Raw genomic sequence first — 16437 nt, forward strand, 5'->3', positions numbered from 1 at the left:
ACCAAGAATGAGGGAGTTGCATGAGATCTGTGGATTTAGCTAATTTCTACTTACTATTTTATTGCTGGTCAAGTTGACTGCTCGGCAGGTCAAAGTGACCCTGAAGCCACAGGGCAACGTCCCAGTACTCACAGCAGGAGGTCTGCCACTGATCCACCAATAAATTACTACTGCTTGACAGTTTTCTAAAAGATGGAGGGGTCAGCTATTTTAGGAGATAAATTAACATTTTATTTAAACTTAAATAATATACATTTGTCCTAAATAGTAGGAACTAACAGGCAAGACAAGAGCACCACAGACACGGAAGAGAAGTTAGAAAGTATGGAGACAGACTTTGCTGACAGCAAAAATTAAAGTAAAAGGCCAACTTTATTCATGCTAATTAGGCTATGCAAACGTCCTGACTGAGGCCATTTATTGTCCAGATTTCAGCACCAGCAGCACAGAAAGCAGCCAACACACACATAAAATGTTTAACCTTGAGCTCAGCTTGATTTATATATACACAGTGTATCGACAGGATGCCAGACCAAAGGTACCACTGCTAGTGGCTAACATAACAGATCATTAATGCCAACTGTGTGTAGAAATAGATGGTAACCCCTCCTCCCAAGTAAAAAAAAAAAAAAAAGCATCTAAAAGTAGCGGTGCGGTCAGAGAGATGACATCCACAAACACATATCAAAATGCCACAGGGAAAATGAATGAGTCTGGTCTTCGAGCACCACATAATCAGGCCTCGCTTGTGTACGACAACTGCAAATAACCATGTTCACTCGAAAACACGAGCAGCATCGGCAAAGTGCAGCAGTCGCAAATGTGTACCTTCTGCGCTAATGTATTCGATCTCTCATTTAGCAAACGTCTGTCAGGGTATGAAAAAAAAAGAGCTCAGTTTAGCCCGGACGCACTCTGTTTGCCAGGAAACCATTGCCCCCCTGAGCCACTAGCAAATAGCCTCTGAGCAGAGGGGGTTTCAGTAATCAATGAGCTGTGGACAGGGTGGCAGCAGACAGCTAGTTAGTCCAGCTGACAGATACCCACAGACACTTCCAGAGATGTAGCCAATGTCGGTTGTCTGCATGTGGTTTTTGGAGGTTTGAGAATTGATGTTCAAAGACAACAGCAAAAACAGCACAGTGAGAATACTAGCAGTAATCTATCATGCCTGTCTTTAGATGGGTACCTCAGAGATTTGTGGCTGCCAGCTTCTTGGAGTCCATGTTTAAGTCATAATGTGTAATTAATTGTTCATTTTAAACTGACTTAGTTGTAAGCTTTTGCAACGCCGTGCAAGTAGTGGAATCTGTGCTGCAATAGGGTTTAACTTCTGACATCTGTGGTTACCACGATGCACCACAACTGCATTGTAGTAAAAACGTGTTTTCGTGAGTGGGAACGTACTGCAAGGAGAACAGACGAGATATGCAGAGTGTCCACACTGGTTAAGAGTCGTTGATTATAACGAGGTTCAAGACACTGATGCTTGAGCTTAGGCTCAAACTACCAAGTCAAATCTATTTGAAGGGCAAAACTGAAACTGAAAACGAAGCAGCGTTGGTAATCTTTCTCAACTTTTGGCTCCTTTACAAAACCAAAACCTACAATCACGTATCGTCTTGCAGTGTCATTACAGCTAATAAGAGTTATAAGAAAATAAGATCTGACTGGAAATCGCCTTTAAGCTTAGTAAGAACTTTAGTAAGAACCGCTTTCAAAAGGTTGAAAATTTGCAAGCGCATATATATCATTCATCAATGTAACTAAAGAGTAAAGAAAATATAACAGGACTAGATGGAGCACAGCTGGATTTTCTTATTTTCAGTTCAGCAGCTGTTCCTCTTTGCTCCAACAGAAACCACTTCCAATAAAAGATGCCATTTTCCAACATGGAACGCTAACAGACAGATTATACATCACTTTATTTTCCCAATTTCACTCCTGCTGCTGACATGACCGACTCTGGTGCTGCATGCAACACGCTCTACGAAATGTGCATGTACACCACATGTGTGCACGAATGTTTGTGAGTACAGTACGCACTATAGCAGCTATGTCAGCAGCAGTCTTGTAGCAGCAGGTGAGATTTACGAGGTGCTAAGAACGCTTGCCTGTAGCCAAGTGATGGGAGACGGATTCGCCCTCCTCGCCTCCCTGTACCCCTGCCTAACGCTCCCCGATTGCCTCCACTTGAAGACACACAAGCACTTAAAGATACATATTCACATAAACACATGGCTGCGCTTATACATGGAGTAACCCCACCAGACAAACATGCACACATAACCCCTGAACCTTAAAGTGTAGCTAAAGCCTTCACTGCCCCCACTCCAGTTCTCAAAGACACGCTTCCTGGGGCTAAAAACACCTTCTAAAATGTCCTGCTCACCAATTTTTCTTCCCTGCTGACTAAATCTCTCCTCCTTCACACATATTCTGGAATTACAGCATACACAGAAATGCAGTACAGTGCGGATCATTATGACAGAAAAGGCTGTCCTGACAGGGGAGCATGTTTTACAACCTGAGGCTTCTACCTTCACTGGATGATATAGAGTACAGGGTTTCATTTTCTATTGCAGCTGCTATATATTCTATAGCTTAGGTGAGCAAGTAAACACATACTCCCATATCCAGGATGCAGAATGTATATCAGATGGATGGCTGCTTACTGCAGGTTTGCTTTACGCTATAACAAAAATAACTTTTCTTATGACTGATGAAGGTTCGGTTTGACGAGCAAACATACCTTGTATGTTTTTGGATGCCTTTCAAAGAATCGTTTACCTTAATATTTTATTACACATGCCAAACTAATAAACCAAGTGATCAGTCAAATCTGCAGGATTTTCTGAGTCAAATAGGCTTTCAATCCTGGTAATGAACTGATTTGATTCAGGTGTGTTGACCCAGGGTGATATCTAAAACCTGCAGGACACAGATTCCTGGACACCCCTGGCATACCTGGTTGTTGGACAGTTTAACCAATCTCTCAACCTGAATCACGAACCTTCGAGGATGAGCATCCTGAATGTCAATTATTTACAGCAGTATCATAATCAGTTACAACACAAGTCAATGCTTAAAACAGACTTTTTTTTCCCTTCTACTGGGGTATTGTTTTCGCTCAGTGGTTGAACAGGGGGCCAAATGCAGATGCCTGGTTTTGATTCTAACCCAAGGCCATCTGATGCTCCATCTCCCTGCTCTACTGTCTCCTCTTCACTAAAATTAAGAAATAGAAGTGAGAAAAGCTCAGAGTATAAAAGAATACTTCTCCTGAGGTGTATATTGATCGCAAAAGCTACCAAACAACGAGTCAGTCAAATGTTCAATATTCTTTTGTTGTTACAAATGCTCCGACATTACGTGTCCATCTAACATGCACACTTTCAGCCTGTGACTGACAGGAGTCCCCATTTGGCTTGCAAACATCTGTCCAAACAACTCCGATGGCTGTTCTGTCTTCTTCTGTCCATGCCGCTATGCATTGCCTCCCTCCTCTGCAGGGACTTAGAGGATTAAACTGCAATTATATGCTTCCCCTTTCTCCCCAGCTGTGCAGAAAGGGGAGAGGAAAGGACGGGAGAGGAAGGGAGACCTTTGACCCAAAACTAATCTTTGAATGACTCAAACAAATTTAAATACAACTGTCAACGTACACAAATCCACCGTACATATTTGCATATTTATAACCTACCAGAACACTGCAACAACTAAACAGATATATTTTTCAGAAACTGTGAACAGAGCAGACATCAATGTCAAATGTCACATCAGTGTCAGACATGAAAAAGCAGGAAGTAGCAAGGATAGGCAGCGATCACTTCCTATATGACATTACCCAACTGCGTGTATAGAAGGTATCAGCTGAGCCATCACCCGACGAGCCTGGCAGTAAGATCAGCTGATTTACTTGGATGATCAATTTATTATCTAGTGTTATTCCAGCCAATAAGACCTTAAAAGATGTGTGACAGCTCTGTCAGATATAAATGATCTGCAGCAGATGAATGTACTGCTGCTGATTAATATTTGTAAGACAAAGAATGGAAAATATTTTATAGACATCCCCTCCAGTCAGAAGGAAACTTAAAAGTCCCGAATATTCAGTTCTGTCATTACGACGAGACACGACTCACAGTGAAGGATGATGGCGCAAACGTGATGCAAAACAAGTGTCAAATCATCAGGTGCTTGAGCTTCTTCTTCCTCTGACAGATGAATATGTTTACATAAATCAGTCAGTCTGCACACACTTGTTAATAGTCCAATCCATGACATTAGGTGGCACATTAGTGGGGGATTTTCCCCTTTGGTCAAGAAGAACTGGATGAAATATTGAGACGAGAGTTGAAAATTACACGAGCAGCAGACACAGCTTGTCAAGCTAGGAACAAAAGAAACAAAGCTCCAGAATACCAATGAAGTCAGTCCCCTGTTTGGCAGTCTTTAATTAATAAAAGCAATGGTGATCTAAAGAGGTTAGACATTCCAAAAAGAAAACACACACACACATAAATAACAGTCAACGCTCTTTTGCTGTGTACTTTTAAACACTACAGAGCAATCCACAGTGATCCTACTGACATTTCAAAAAATTTAGAGGAATTAAATGCTTGTTTTCCTCCCAATCGTTGGAAGTGGAAGCACAGGAACGCAACGTTATCATCAACTCGACATGAAAAACACCGACTGCAGAATCTATTATTTATTTCCAGTCTCTCTTGTATTGCTTTTATTCCCAATCAACCCCTGAGGGAAATATCTGGCTTTCTAGCTTCCAGCCACTCCACTGCGGAAGCCTTCAACTTTGCCTGCTTACTGTCTGTGGATCAGGTAGCGCACAACGGGTTTCTCGAGAGCTGCAGACATGGTGTGAGAGAAAAACTCGCCATAAAGCTCTGCGGAGCAGAGGAGAGCTGCAGATTTGGGTGATGGTGCTGTGTCATTATGATAATACTGCATTGTTTTCACACAGTGAATCCGACGTGTCGAACCGTTTCTCTGTGAAAATTACATCTATGTAATCAGACCAGCAAGTGATCAGTGGGACCAAGCAGACAAAGTGGGCATGTGGGCACTGCTACAATTAGATAATGAACGGCTATACAAACAGCACCGGCTACAAGCCAGCGGCTCGCTGAGGCTCTGCTGTGTACACTCGCATAATAAGCATACATTTATTAAATACACAAGAAGACAGGCAGAACACAGCCTACCAGTCATACTGCGCGAGCGTGGAGTTAATGATTTCCCCAGGCCTCTTGCGTTGTGTAGTCCGCCTTGCCTCCGTTCTGGAAGAAATAAAAAGAGGATTGTCAGAGTGGATGAAAAGCTTAGGTGGTGGTTGGAGGATGCAGGGATATAATATATAGAAGACAAACAAAGGTACACGGTACAAAGGCCAGTAACGGCACCTCCTTGCCCTTTGTCCTCATTCCTCAGGCTCAGTGTTCTTGCTGTCCTTTCTGTTTGTTCTCTCCTTTCCTCAATTCTTTCATTCTTTCACATTGAAGAACTAGTTTTTTCACTCCATCCTTCTTTTGACCACCTGACGTTACTCTCCTTCGACACACCTTTTTCCTCCTTTCCTTCTCATTTTCTTCTATTGTCCCATTCTTCCACTCCGTCTCACTTTCTTTTTCCTTCTCTCTCTTTTCTCTCTAACTCTTTAACTCTGGCCTCAGGAGACTTGGCCTGTTTACCTCAGAGACCAACATGAAAGCCAAACATTTATGTATGGGTCTGTGTCACAGTCATGCTGTAACGGACGCAGAAACGTCCTCCTGCAGCTAGCATAACTGGTTTTATGTTAGCTGCAGTCAGACTAGAAGTGAACGTTGAAAGTCTCGCATCAGACAGATGCTGCAGACATCTGCTTCCTGGAGCAGGCTCTGACTCTGATCTTCACCTACATATCATCTCAGGTTAGAAACTTTGTGCTACTATGTGGGCCACTTAAGTGAGATAAAAGGATCGACATCAACCCTGTATGTACACAAGCTAAAGAGCTGAATGTGGACTGGAACAGGGGGGAAAGAACTTTAACCAATTAATTGGTTAAAAAGCAAAAGCCACTATTGCACAGCATATGGCCAGGGTTTTTCATACATAGGGGAATTTTAGCCACTAAAATTCCTAAGAGGTTTTAGTCAGAAAACCTCAGCACTGGCATTAGATATTTTTAACCAGTTTTATAGATTGTGGTTTCATTTATTCAAGCATAACAGACACAGATTTCTGTCACATAAAATGACACAGACCTACTGCCTTTAGTGCACACAGTCCAATCAACATTAGATGCAAAGTCACTCCCCAAAGGCCAATTTTGAGACAGGAAAACCCCTGATGGCTCCGCATGTAGTGTCATCATAAGCCCATCTTTTGTTTTTCCTTCCTTTCTTATCTACATCCTGTCATTTCACACTTATTAATTCTTTCAAACACATTTCTCCCCAAAATATTCAATTTTCCACAGATATGACGCTTTACTTTATGCCTATAAAACCACAGTAACTTAACAAAAGTAAACTCTGTTGCACAAGTTCGACTTTATGCAATGGAGCAGTGACTCAGCATGCAATGTCTCATTTTAATGTCTGAGGTTTGGCTGTGAAAGATGTTTAGTTCAGCTTGTCTATTCTCTGGTGACACCTAAATGAATACTTTAGTAGACAACACTATACTGTTGACAAATACATCCCAGCATCCTTGTAGCATTTCATTACAGTTTGTCTCCCTATAAAGCTCCATGAGGACAGTAATGCCCACAAATGTGAGAATGCATACTGGCTACAACAGCTACTTGGCACACAATGACAGAGGTTAGAGGCAGAAGAGGAAATAGAAAGAGAGAAAGAGAGGAAGAGAGAAACTGAATGAGAGAGGGGGTTGAAGAACACATGAGAAAATCCCTTCATGGTAAAAAAAAAAAAAAAAAAAAAAATTAGAAAGAGGAAGGAAACAGAAATTTGAAAGTGTTTTAAGACGTTGAAGAAGGAAGGAAGCCCTTAATGTCTCCACGATCCCCTACGATAGGAAATGCCTGAAGTAATGCTTTTGTTTGTATGTCTCCATATGTTGAACTGACTGTACTACAAAACTGGAAAGTGTCAACAAAAAAAGTCAGAGAATGATGTTGACAACTTTGCAGTCAGTTAAAGAAAGTTGAGATTTGGAGAAAAGCGTTTTCAGCTTCTTGAAATGGACACTTTTCCTCCTCCTCTTCTCCTCATTTATTATTTAATGTCAATACTATCTCAATTTGACATATACTTCCTAGCCTGAAGTCCACTCAATACTTTTCTCCAGAGTTTTCCACCGAGGATATTCCATCTGCTGCAGGAGGATCAATCGCTGTTGCCAAGGTCAACAATGGACTTTCACATTCAATTTTCTCAAGTGATGTTTCAGAGTATGTACTATACACTGTGAGTGAATTCTATTCATATCACCCACTACCAATGTACTCTCGATGACGTGTGTCTGCAATGGAAAGTGTGGGTTGCACTTAAAATACCACATACGAGGGAACTCCCCTCTGCTTTAACGTAAAGAATCAATTTTCCCGGAGAAACTGCTGCAGAGAGAACAGGAAGGTTGGATGGATGGATGAGGGTATGGGTGGATAATTTGATAGACTGAAGGCCCTAAAGATGACTAATTTGGCTAACAGATGAGGCCGAAGGTCATTCCCTGAGTTTGCACATGGGATCTCTGACCTTGCAGATACAGCCGAGGGGTGGACTAACAACGTGGCGGTGAAATGGATCGAGTCTATAATGGGGTTTTTTTGTGTGCAAAAAAGAAAAATGTAGTATGGGTCAGATACGTTTCACAGGCAACAGATGAACTCATTAAGGACAGCATCTTCAGACTGAAGGTCAGCTACGCAGACCTACTGACACTCAAGTTTAAGCTGCACTCCCCCACTGCAGAGCATCAGATGATAATGGATGTCAAAACAGAAGCAAAGGGAGAGCAGCAATGCACCGAGTCAAGTGCTTGGGTGTCTTCGTAAGAGGACGAGCTTCAAAGTAAAGCCTCTTCATTTTGCTAACGCTGAGCAATGCTATCGCTGCTGCCGGCGCAGCCTTTTCACCGTCCTGCTGACATGAATAGCTCCTTTTGTCACAGCGAAATTCCACTGGCAAGTTTTTAATTAGCTGGAGGGCTCTTCCCTTGTAGGCCTGTGTGGGCAAAAAATAGAGAAAAAAAGAAGATGGGGCACAAGGAAGAAGGTTTCTTAGCATGAAGGAAAATGTGGAAACTGTAAGAGAACTGAATGGAGAAGCTGTGAAATTTTTGGATGATTCACACCAGGGTTTAAAAATTTAGATGTTTCTTTGCTTTGTTTTTTTTAACTTTACTTGCATAATAGTGTAATCCTTAAACTATAATATAATCTTCATATTAGGGCTGCCACGATTAGTCGACTAGTCACGATTACGTCGACTATCAAAATCGTCGACGACTAATTTAATAGTCGACTCGTCGTTTGAAGATTTAGGACGCAGGAATAAGTAGCAGGATTTAAGAGTGTAATAACGGACTGAAACAGAAGATGGCAGCACTGCATGTACAAGGATGCCAGCTGCCGTTAAACCCCGAAGAAGAAGAAGCTGTGTCCCAGGATTCATAGCGTGGCCCAGCTCAGTTTCCAACAATGGCGGCAGCTAGTTAGTTTTAATGTTACTCTTATTATTCTTTCTGGGTCACAAAATAAACATTTAACATATTTTCAGGCGAGACTGTAGCTGTATAAACCTCAAATATCTGCTCAGTTTATTAAGACACTACATATTTTCAAAAGCGCTCCAACGTTTTTGGAGACGTCTGTTACCCACCAGCTCGATAGCTAGCCGGGGGCAAGGCTCACTAGAGCCGGTGAGAACACCGGACTCCCGGCAAATCGTTTTCAAACCCACCGCCGTCTTTTGCTACTCAGGTTAAACATGATAACTTACTTAGATAACTTAAAAATGTTATTGTTTGGCTTTTTTTAGTATTTTATTTGTTCCTGAGTAAATCGGTTTGGCTGAGATTAAAGTTATAGTTTTTACACAGCTGAATAAACATCAAGCAGACAACTGATTATCAGAAGTGTGAGATGCTTGAGAATATACTCCGGTGTCCTGTTATATTTTAGATAGCAAGGAGCAGACGAGACTGAGTTTATTAAACTTCACCAAAACAATCTGCAAATTTCATTAAAATGTAATAAACTATCATCTTGTCTTTATTTTTAGTTAGCACATACCTTAAACACTTAAAGCTGTAAGCTAATGATAGTTATATAAGAGCAGATGCTGCTGGTGCAATAAGCTGTATGCTGTATGTTCAATGGATGATGATCTGATTAGTCGACTAATCGCAAAAATATTCGGTGACTAGTCGACTATCAAAATAATCATTTGTGGCAGCCCTACTTCATATTCAATAAAGAATACTTCATGGTATGTTCTGCATCTACAATGCATGTCCTTTGTGAATAATAAAATGATCACAGCTGTCTTGTGTTTTGCACAGAGCATGTGAAACTTTGCTGGGCCCGTGTTCACGAGTGTCCTGTGACAAGTCGGGTTTCAATCGTATGCGTGTGCCATTTGATCACATGCTTGTGCTATATTTGCGCTGACTGGACCACCTTCTTATATAGCACTAAGCCAACCTCAGTGCAATGTCACATACTGCTGAGCACTTTAGGATGTGGGTCGAAACCGTATGCGCAGATCTGATTGAACCAAAGCCAAGGACACATCAGGCCATATGTTCAGCAGCTTTCACCATGGACTGCCTTCAATTACCTACTTTCTTCTTTGCTTCAGACGGCACATTCTGAAGAATCACCTCAAACTTAAAGGTGTAGATTCTTTAACTATGAAATAACAACATAGCAAACTTGAAACCGGCAACTTCCTGTTTCCTGTTAAAGGGAACCTATTCGGCTCATTTTCAACTGCATGTTTTTATTCTTAAATAACTAGCTTTGCATGATTCAGAGTTCAAAATAGAAGTATCTGCTTTCATTGGCATCGTACAGACCTAAGAGCAGAAAAATCTGTCAGAGACAGAGTGCTTACAGCAGTCTGTCTCTGACTCTTAACTTTGCCTGTGTTCAATATGAGCATCCTCTACTGTAACAGTATACATATGACAACAAATAAGGAAAACCAAATTAGGTTGCCTTTAACAAAACAAACACAGATGCCATAAGTAAAAACAATACGAGCGCGGTAATTAAATGTAGCGTAGATACCTACGACACTGCAAGAAGATCCAGATGTGGGAGGTGTTTAAGGTTCTAATGTTCCCAAGCTGTATGTGACCTAAAGGCATAATGTCGTAAAGTAGCTTCCTGGCAGGAATATTTAATTATGTGATCTCAATTATCCATCCAAGACTGGAAGGGTGCCAGAACATCCAAATGCGGATACTTCGATAAGATCGCTCATATGCTGACTCTTGTGCTCACCATGACGGATCACTTGATGCTTATCTGACCCACGCCTGCCCTCCATTCCCCTACATCATGTCAATAATAACACAATATCCACAGGCTGTGAGGCTCCTGAACTCTCTGCCCCCCTCTCACGGACAATAACCATATCCAACTTCTTAATAGCAATGAACTGGTCTGCATTGGTGCATCATATCTTTATTCTCTTCCCCCTCCTGCCCCCCCTCTTTCTTAAATAGATAACTATCATATCTGATATCATATCTCACAGTACAATAATATTGAATGGGTTGCATTGTTGTATTTTGTCATGTTTCTCAGGTCTTTGTCTGAATTTCTACGAACATTATTGCTAAGGATTGTCTTATTGCATTGGAGTCACACTGGGTTAAATATGTACACTTGGGTTTTAAGGGGTATTTATTATTTTCTTCTTTTTTTTTGGGTTGTATGGAAGCCCCAAACGCAATTTCATTGTTCTTGACAATGACAATAAATAAATAAATACTAAATACTAAATAATAAGAGCACAATAATAATTTGTGCTTCTTTAATTTAATTTAGTTCTTTGCTGTCCTTTCTCTAGTTCTATTGGATTTTTTGTCCTTTTTTCACAAAGCTGTCTGACTGAAATAAAAAAAAACAATTAATATCACTGCCACATCTTTACACTTGCAAATGAAAACTGTAAAACCTGATTCATAAATTCCTTTATGATGTTCTAACAATCTGGCTGCAAACTTTCACTATAGTAAATTGTGGGATTTTATTTTACAACTAGTGGTATTTGCCAATTATTAAAAACAATCATGTGCAATGATGCAAGAGCACAGGCACTGGAGATGCGAGGCTTGTGGCCAAGAAATTTTCATGCAAGCTGCAAGAAGTGCTGCGTTTTGCAGGATTTGTGCACCCGTTGCTTTTGGCATGAAAGTGTGAAAAATCACCAATGTGATCTCCCCAAATGAAATGTCCACACTGATCCCAAGGAAGTTTAAAACAGAAGCAGAAAAAGTCCTCCCACTTCAGAGGACATTCAACCGAAAACATCTTGAGGGTAAATTCTGTCAGTGGGCCCCAAGTTCAACGCGGCGCCCCCTCCTCTCTAGTGGCAAATGTAAGGCTTTGAACTGCCGACTGGGAGGGGTGTGGGGAATTCACTGGCCTGTCAGGACTGAGTAATGGTGGATGGGAAAGATCAGATCCTGCCTCGCTGTTCTGCCTTCAGGGAGAATTTTATGACATAGCAGACCGAGCCACGTCAGGCTAAACACTGCATATTATAAAGAGCTCAAACTCTGAGTGTACAAAGTGTCACATTAACATATGGAAAACCAAAATATATCTTCTATAAGATCTTTTATTTAGAAAATTGGAATCAACAATTGGCAATTTTGAATGCACAAGTTGCAGAAATGGTCTTCACATACATGAAGAAGAGATAAGAAGCAAAGAGTAAATTGCAGTACTTAGGATAGAGCTTAAGGAAAGAAAAAAAGTCTAATGAAGACCCTACTAATGCAGTGTATGTGCAGTGTAATATCAATCTGCAACAGACTGATATTAAGCAGACGCCCCTGTTAATAGCTTTGTGGAGTGTGCATGAGCAGGGCTCCTTTAGTTGTCTAATCCCACACTTGACAACAATGCTATCTCCTCCTTCCACTGCACTTAACCTTGACCCATCTCACTTACTCAAAATAAGAAGGAGAGTCAATCTAACATCTGGAAAAAGACATGCCCACACTGTGCACACACTAATGGCATAAAGGCAGAATTCCATCAAACAATTGCAGCAATTTAACAGTATCCATGCCAGCAGCCTAAGGGATCACAAACTTGTCTGGCAAAGGTATCCGGATATCCATTATTACAGAGAGTCGGGGAGTGAAAATGGACTGGCATTCAGATACTACAGTACTCAGGGTGATTCAGACCAAGTTCCATTCACACAGCGTTTTATTATATGCAGTTTAAAGGTTGTATGTACCTCTCACACATGAGCACCTTAGGATCATCTATAAACTTGCATGGATGTGACAGTGAGAACATGCAAGCTCCACACTGAAAGCCCACAACCAACGCAGAATCTGCTGTGTGCTCAAAGTGATAACCACTACACCACGATCCCATCCAAATAGTGCAATGCACTGCGAAATGTGTGCAGTTGCAATCTTCTGTAAATTGTCACTTGGTAGACAGTTGGTCACGAAAGAAAAATGAAAAGTGGTTCATTTGAAATTTCATATGAACTGTTTGTCCCCACAGTTATCAATTCCTTTGATCCGTTCTGGCATGCTTTTCTAACAGTTGCACATTTACATCAAATGCATGGCGATGGAGGTTTTGCACACCTGAGTTGAATTCAAGCTGTTTATGTTTAAAAAAAGAAGAAATTCTCATGTGTGTTCAGACTCAGAGATAATTAAAAAGCCCTGTTCAGGCTGGAGACCTGTGCAGGCCTGCTGTTTATGTCCTCTCACAGCAAAATAATCAATAATGAATGAATGAACAGAAACAATGTGGAATGCGAGAACTCATAATCCGCACTGTATCGATACCATCTAAAAGCATGCTGTAGTGTAACTCTTCAATATCCAAGGTTAAGGATGTCACGGTGCGTTCCTACATCTAGCCAGAAGCATTCGTGCCTAAACCAAACAGCAGAACAAAACCTGTGTCAAAAAGTGAACTGAAACAAAGGAAATATAAAACTTCCCAAATATGACATAAGGCCCTTTGTCGCAGTTTTATATTGCTGGATGTGTTTGCCTTCAGTGTTTAATACTGCAGCATTTGGTGCTTCATGTCGATCATACCAAAGGACACTGCGTGTATCATTTAGAGGATCCAGCATCTTTGAGAGTGCTTCATGCTGAGTCACAGTTAGTATAAAATGCCTTATCCAGCTAAATTAATTCAAATTTTAAACAAACAAAACTAATAAAACCTAAATGTACACAGCTGTAGTAATCAGTTCACACAAAGTTTACACTTTTGGCTCCTTTCTGGGACTTCAACATTCTCCAATTCTTGTAACGTAAAAGTTAAAAGGAGGAAGAGCAGTGGAAAGAACTGCCCAGAACACAGTGGGCAGGAAAAGATATGACCTCGATTAGGACATATAGATCACAAATAAAGTTGTGATCTACATGCAAAGAGGCTTGCAGCAACTTAAACTTGCAGGTTTTCCTGTTTCTGTTTTAACCAGCTGCAATTTATGTTAATTATGGATAAGGGAAATTGTTCCATTGTGCAGCTTTTACATGCATTTTAAAGCAGAATGTCATTTGGATTTGAATGCACACTTTGCTATGTAGCTGGAGATATTGCCTCTGATGTCAGGAATCAATAATAAAGCCAGCTGTGAAGAAAATAATTTTACATTGATGTGCATGCTAGAAACTATCCTCGCACATTTAAGAAAAAGGAAAACACAGAAAAAGTTCTACCAAATACATCTATGTCGATCTATTAAGATTACGAATAGATTGGGTTGGGGCTCGAGAACGTGTCATTCCAAGGGCAGTCGTTTAGCCTCGGTCTAGAAGACTAGGTTCACTGTACGAGCAGTCGTAAAATTCACAGCTCTCAGGGAGAGGATGACTAACGGGAGATGGGGAGGGGGTGGCAATAAGGAGCGATAGAAGGAAGAGGAGTCAGAGAGTGACACAAGGCTTTGCTGATGAGAGCCTGCAGAGCTGCATGGTTCAAGGAGACAGAAAGAGGGTAGTGCGAAGGTCATGGCAAATAAGGAGAAGACACTGGAACAGGGCTTGACAGAAGGAAAATTTACTGCTGGTCAAGCTGCATATAGCTTTGCTCCAGTGCCCTTGACACTGTATTAGAATGAAGTATGTGCTGGGAAGAGGAGTAAGGGAGAATGGAGGCTACAGAAAGAGCAGCATTTCTGTATATTGTATTGAGATGTAAAAAAAACATCACACCCATGACCTAAAACATACACACAAAATGTACTTTTATATCGCTGGTGCAAGTTAACCACATTGGAAATGCCTAATTAAAATGCTGTAACTGTTAATGTTAAGCAGTATTAAACTAAATATAGAAAAAGTGGTTACAGCGATGTACAGTCACTGGCATTTATATTCTCAGGCTGTTTTGATGCTTTGTAAAAAGGGCAGGATGTAGTTAGTCTGGGTAGCTGCACCACTGATCAAACACCGTGATTTTTCTTCTATGAATCTGCAGTTTATTTGCATAAGGATATGGACCAATGCCGCACAACACAGCAGTTATAGTCCAAACTAATTTGCAGAGCTTGTTCGTAGATTGGCTGTTGTGATGTCCACAATGCCCTCATTTAAGCTTCAGCCAGTACAAACAAAGCCTGACAGGCATAAAGAATGGGTCCAAGATATAATTAGGTTATGTTTATGTTATGTTATGTTGACCCATATAGTAACACAATATATCTAAAACACACTGACAGAGACTGCAAGGAGCTGTCAGTGTGTTTTATATGCTGTGTGTAGCTCTTTAGCTGATCTCATGTATGAAATATGTACGTGAAAGAATGTGTTTGTCCTCATCGAAGGGGAACTGTTCATTTTAATCTCCAAGAGAGCGTCTTTAGTCGAGTGTCAAATTAAAGCTATATTCAAAATCTCAGTTGAAACTCCTTGTATGTTTACTATTGGCCTTTTTTTCCAAATGAAATCTGCAGTTCCACCTCTCAAGTGTAATTAAGGAGAAGAATTATGACAACTATGGATATTTCGCAAGCACACAGCTAAGAAACAGCCCCCTTACTCTTCCACTCCAAACAGAATAAAACAAAAATCTCAAAGCTTTAGAGAAACTGAAAGGCCATTTTTTTTCTATAGAAAAATTTTTCTGCTAAAAAATGAAAAATAGATATTTGCAAAATTCGGATTAAATATGTATTTTACCTGGTTAATGTGTGTGGCGGGGCGTGGTCTACAGCTCCGCCGCAGGGGAGGCGGACGCACCTGAGCGGCGCCCGCAACCACGCCTCGCCGCCTTTACATCTGTGCTATCTATGCTGTTGTGTTGGTATGTGTCGGGCTGTGAGCTGAAAAGCTACAGCCGTCTGTATGCGTCAGCAACCGTGTGTGAAAAGTGGTCCATAAAGAAATGCTGAAAAGCGTGTTCATGCAAACATCGTCGGGTCTGCCGTGATATGTTTACAATGGGACTTCTGCTCCCGAACAGCGTCTGCAAATCGGGGCTTTCATCTTTACGCAGGACTGTAAGCTGTCATCTGTGAGGCGTGAGCGGTGTTTGTTTTTAACATAGATCACGGTAGAGAATAGCTGCTGACGTAATGTGGATCCGAAGATCCATAATTGGCCTACCTGGGGTTGAAAGTCTCGATAAATGCACGGCGTTTTGGCGGGTACACCGGCTTCCGCGAGTGTGACGCTTATTTTGAGCGATGAAAAAAATAATAGAATATAATATTTTTTTATTTCAATATCACAATAATCTTCCAATTTAGAACTACAAGTTAAAAAAGAACTAACATAAATAAAATACACTTCAGCTAAATACTTCTAATTTATTTTCCCAAACCACGCGGAGCCGCACTATAAGGACTAAAGAGCCGCATGCGGCTCCGGAGACGCAGGTTGCCGACCCCTGGACTAGACGTTAGCTGGAGCCAGAAATATTAGTCGATTGAAAATATAATGTTTAGTTTATCAGCGCACAACTGCAGGTACCAGTTGAAACTTGTTACACTGGCCACTGCCCGGGGCTGCAGATGGCTCTACTTCCCTCTCTCTGTGAATGAAGGTTGTATGTGCATGTGTCATATCTAACATCTTATTAACATGAAACGAGAATAACAGCTCAAAATATTTGTTTGCGTGTTTAACTTTGTCCATTCAAAGTGTGAGAATTCTTTTTCTATTGTTTTAACAGCTATTAAATTATTAGGCAGGAACATCTCGAGCACAGACATAAAACTGATCTTATTTAACTCTCTC

At 40.9% G+C, this 16437-nt stretch overlaps 1 protein-coding gene across 2 annotated transcripts in view; it reads right to left on the reverse strand.

Annotated features, from left to right (window-relative positions):
* LOC146627064 (thyroid hormone receptor alpha-B-like) overlaps window positions 1-16437 on the reverse strand; it is a 156438-nt gene that overhangs the window by 88522 nt on the left and 51479 nt on the right. For both annotated transcript variants that reach the window (XM_085361580.1, XM_085361582.1), the window contains one exon: window positions 5226-5300. The gene's annotated coding sequence lies outside the window, so the exon portion shown is untranslated. The remainder of the gene's footprint in view (window positions 1-5225; window positions 5301-16437) is intronic.

The sequence above is a fragment of the Diplotaxodon limnothrissa genome, linkage group LG8 (assembly GCF_057381915.1).
Source record: "Diplotaxodon limnothrissa isolate DT_005_m linkage group LG8, D_limnothrissa_male_GT1.1, whole genome shotgun sequence".
In the NCBI taxonomy this organism is placed as follows: domain Eukaryota; kingdom Metazoa; phylum Chordata; class Actinopteri; order Cichliformes; family Cichlidae; genus Diplotaxodon; species Diplotaxodon limnothrissa.